The sequence below is a fragment of the Notolepis coatsorum genome, assembly GCF_963971535.1.
Source record: "Notolepis coatsorum genome assembly, chromosome: 17".
NCBI classification, from domain to species: domain Eukaryota; kingdom Metazoa; phylum Chordata; class Actinopteri; order Aulopiformes; family Paralepididae; genus Notolepis; species Notolepis coatsorum.
This window is the reverse complement of record NC_140181.1, coordinates 69,003,078-69,008,354: the sequence shown is the minus strand read 5'-3', so window position 1 is coordinate 69,008,354 and position 5,277 is coordinate 69,003,078.

Here is a 5,277-nt window from a genome sequence, read left to right as displayed (position 1 = left end):
TCCAAATCTGTTCTTATATCGCTTCATGCATGAGGCCCATTGTCCATATTCCTCTGAAAATAATTACTATGGAGGTAAAGGACTTAAAGGGGCACTTCGCCGAAAAACAACATCAATTTATTTTGCACATAATCTCACACATCCCAAGGCTTTAAACGGTTTTGGACACAATCATTAAGTTTGACAGTTATTGAGAGTTAATGCGTTTGAATATCTCCTCCCATGATGTCATCAGAGGACACTGAATCCTTGTGTTGGGTTAATTACAACTCAATGAAATGATGTAGATGTAAAATAGAGAGAATAAAATAGAGATAGGCCTAAGGATTGCAATAGGTATTGCTATTTTTTCATCAACATAATTTCATCAAACTGTAATTAACACAACACAAGGATTCAGTGTCCTCTGATCACTGGAGGAGATATTCAAACCCATTAACTCACAATAACTGTCAAACTAAATGAATGCATGCAAAACAGTTTAGAGCCTTATTATGTGTGAGATTATTTGCAAAATAAATTGTTTTTCTGTGAAGTGCCCCTTTAAATGGTGTTCATTCCTCTGATTAGTACGAAGAGGATTGGTCCCCCAAGTTTGCTTGGAACTTGGTAAATCTTCATTTTCCTTTGATGCCCTTGCTCACGGAATGACCTTGGTCTCTAACTACCGTTAAGTTGTACCTGTTTGTACCTCTTAGTTTGTCCTCGTTCCTTCTTGACATTTGAAATGCTGTTATTTATGACATGTAACTCATCGTCACTTTAAATGAGGGAACCCTTTGTGCTTTCACAAGTATAAATAAAAGTTTGAAATTAGTGTACAATGCTTACTGATACCTATGGCATTTAATCTTTTTAGATTAGATTAATTAGATTAGATTACAATTCAGCAGTGTAACTAGTAGAGTAGGATATGTACAGATATAGATTTAGTACAGATATGTAAAAGGACTATGTGCAGGTAAATACAGACAGGTGTGTGGATATATATGCGGTGAGAATAAATATATATTTATTAGGGGTGTAACGGTACACAAAAACCACGGTACGGTACGTACCTCGGTTTTGAAGTCAAGGTTCGGTACGGGTTTTCGGTACAGTGGGGGAAAGTTTGGCTTTTCATGTTCCACTCAGGGGTGATGTAGTGTGCAGTAACTAATTGTACTTGTAGGGCTGTCAACGAATATTCTATATTGAAATTAATAATCGACTTGCAAAAAAAATTATAATAATAATAATTATATTAGATTGTGAAAAAAACATCCCCCGGTGGGCGGTCGTTAGTGATTAACATACCGTTGTATTCGTTCGGTACACTACACAGCCGTTCGGTACGGTACACACTGAATCGGTTCGGTTCGGTACGGATACGTGTACCTTTACACCCCTTATATATATGGTATATACAGCATTTGTACATGCTATCATACAGAGCTATGGGTTATATAGAGGGGTTATATGCAGGTATATTCAGACAAATATGGATATGTATATGCGGTAAATATAGAATATAAATGCAATTATAGATATGCTGTTTTACAGCGTACAGTAGGTGCATGTAGCTACCTCTCACTGGTAGTAGCACTCAGTTGAGGTATGGTGTAACAAAGCCAATAATGCTCTGGGGCTGACACTGACTAAATTAAATGAGCTGGCCCTCAGCCAGATGTTGGGCTGAGTCTAATTCTGTCTGTGGCTGTTATAAGGATATAACAGTCTTTGTTTTAGTTCCCCGTCAGTGTAAAACTAAATAAGCCTTCCTAAGCACCTGTCCAGATTCAGTTTCATATATTCATCAAACGTGTGTCATCATCATAACTACTATTGTGTAAAATAGCCATAGTATCTAAGTTGTTGCCCCTGTCCATAGCCCCACCCTGCCTTCTCAAGGTTAAGTTGTTCTGCACATCATGGTATTGTGTTTATGACAGTAAAATATAGAAAATAATCTTCAAACAGCTGCGGGAACAATTATCCTTCATCAAAGGATGAAGGGCGGCCGCTGCACAAGGTTGTGGCCATAACTGAACGATGCATCATTATTAGACAATTAATTACTCTGTCATCAACGCCACCGCCACCCTACTGGGATAAAGTCACAGATGTTTCAAACTCCGCTTTGACACCGCTATCCATAACAGGGGGACGAATGGCTCCTATTTCAGGAGCTCCACTGAACTTTCACTACTTGTGTGGAGTTTGTCTGATTTACTTGCGCTCGCAGTTAGTTTTCAGTTGTTGAAAAATGTCATGAAAGCCCAGGAATAGTGTTGGGCAGGCCGATGGGACGAGCTGTTGTTTACAGACAGTGACAGGGATGAAGGACCTCTGTGCTCTTGCGCTGGGGCCCGGGGGCCACGGGGGCGCGCCAGCACCGCTTCTGTTGTTGTTCCGAGCCCCGGCTACACTCGTACTCCCCTCTCTCTCTCTCTCTCTCTCTCTCTCTCACAACACACACCTAGACAAACTAGAACTGCAACAATGAAAATCCTCTTTACATAAATTCATAGGCAACATACCTTTACCTGAGCCCTAATACGATATACCCCCCCCCCCCTCCCTCCCCGACACTAAAGGCCACTGAAGTCATTCCAAGCCCATGTTACCACAAACCCAAAATCTCATTAGTGCGTTGATACATTACCAATGATTTGGTAATCAGTTTAAGTGACTTTGCTGACCTTAACATTGGGGTCAGCCCAGGATATGGATATGTGAAGTAAGCACAACCTTCATGTCATTTCAGCACTCTGGCCAATTGCAGCTCCCTTGACTGCTGATGTCATTAAAAACAAATAAATAGCCACAGTCCAATATTGACATATTGTTTTAATATTGTGTGATACTCTTCTCTTAAAATACAGTCTTTTCTGAGGTAGACCATTACAGTTCAAGAACATTATTATCATTTTTAAAACAGACATCAAAAAAGACATGAAATAAATACTTTCATGTACAATATGACGCAAAGAAATGAGGTAGAAATGGTTACAGAAAATGTACAAGAACCAAGAACAAAGTTTACTGTGATAAGAGATCAAAACAGCTAACAAAATGGCAGTTTTGTTGGACAAACTGTTTTGGTATAAGAGAGGGGGTAGGGGCAACACTGATTAATCAAGGTGTGGGTTTGTGATATACAGCACCTCCAGCAAATCTGCCTGTAATTGATCATTTACCATTTCATCTCGTTAATTACATGTGAATAATCACTTGCATTATCTTGACCGTATCTTGAGTGGCTGCTTGAGGCTGTGGTCGTCCTGTAGTTTGTAGATGTGAATTTAGTTTCTTAGACGGTGATCAATACACACAGCGGGGGTCACACTGATTGATATGGCTGTGTGGCATGACTGAAGCCACCAGCTGCGGAGAGGAGGCTGAACGCTGATATAGGGTTGCTGGACATCAATCAGGCCACGGACACTCCAGAAGGATCGGTGTGGGGAAGGGGGGCAGGCCACATGGCTGTTGGGGCCAGTGGCTGGGGGCAATCCAATCTAATGAGATTGCACTGGGGACAGAAAATGAGAGAGAAAGAAAGAGAGAGAGAGAGAGAAAGAGAGAGAGAGAGAGAGAGAGAGAGAGAGAGAGGGGGGGGGGGGTGGGTGGTTGGGGAAGGAAATGTTACATCATACGCCATATACCTCCTCAGGACCATGGCAACAGTCAAATAAGCATGACCTCAGTAACTGCAGTCAAATGACCACATCTTTCCAGCTTGTTAAAACGGGGGCCGAAGGATCTGGTGGTACGGAAAGGTTCTCTCTGGATTGTCTGCATGTTGGGTCTATCCACAATACCGTATTGTAACGTGGTAGTAGCCATCCAGCTTTTCACTATAGGGTTAGCCGGAGACCACGGTAATGACCGGCTGGTCTCTGCTCCTTTGTTTTTCAGCTATATTCAAGTGTGCGTCGTGTTCATTTGAATGACTACTCTTTGCTCCGGTGATCAGTGTAATCGAGGGCACATTGTTGATTGTGTGTATTTATTTACATATTCAAATGATAATTTTGCAGCCATGAAATAATATTCAATGACAGACATGCTGTATATTATGTTAAACACTCAATACTTTGGAGACGCGTAAAAAGCCAGTTTGTCCAACAAAAAGGAGTTTTTTCCCCTCTGTACTCTACATAACATTTCATAAAGACAACCATCGCACTCCAACAAAAAGAAAATAAAAAAAGAAATCTACAATTAAAAATAAAGGATAAAAGGAAAAAAGAAAACGTATTATATATTCATATATAATAAAAACATGGATTTATGGCATCAAATATCCTTTGAAATACCTGAATTACATTCAATGTTACTCTTTGTAGCATTTTTTTTTTTTCAAGTTTCCTCCCGAGGTAAAAGCACAGCTGCAGTGACTATTACAAGACTGTGACCGCTCTCTCTCTCTCTCTCTCTCACTCTCGTTCCCTCCCTCTCTCTATCTTTATCTCTCTCTCTCTCTCCTCCTCCGAGCCGCCCTCTCAACTAAGACCCTAAGATTACGTACATTCTTTATTTCTTATTTCTGAGTAAAGAAATTCTTCCTGAGCATTTCAAATGAGACTACAAATTACAAAGGATAAAGGAGTAAGTGACAGAGTGATGTGTGGAGATTTGTAAGCAAGGTTCTCAGGAAAACTGCACTCAATGAGGAATGTGAGATTAAATGACAAATACATGTAATAGGTTATGACATCACTCAAGGATAATACTGTATCTTCTGTGTGCATAGTACCACTTGTACATGTGTGTTGTGTGTGGTGTGTGTGTGTGTGTGTTGTGGTGTGTGTGGTGTGTGTGTGTGTGTGTGTGTGCGGTAGGCTGAAGGGTTAATATGAGGAAGGTACAGAAGGTATTTCTATTATTCAAAGTGTACAATATCATTGCAAGGTGTTCTCTCCAGAATGACGCGTTTCCTGGGAACGACAATGTGACTTGTGAAGCCTGGGACGAGAGGTGGCATCGCTTTGCTTTGACGACTTGCACTTTGAGACCAGATGTGCTGAAAAATGCATGCCTTTGATTTAGTTTAGTTTTTTTTATTTTGCTTTTTTCAACACAATGACACGCAACACATTAATTGTCATGTCGTGATTTGGTGAGAAGCTGAAAATATTACGTCAACATCCAGTTGTGATGGAGACCTGACTGTGTCTCAGCACTGCTGATCAGACATGTATTTGGTCAAAAATAATATTGTTTGCTGACAAATATATTTATATTTATCCTAAGCCCTTTTCATACCGAAGATAAGTGATAATTTACCACGGA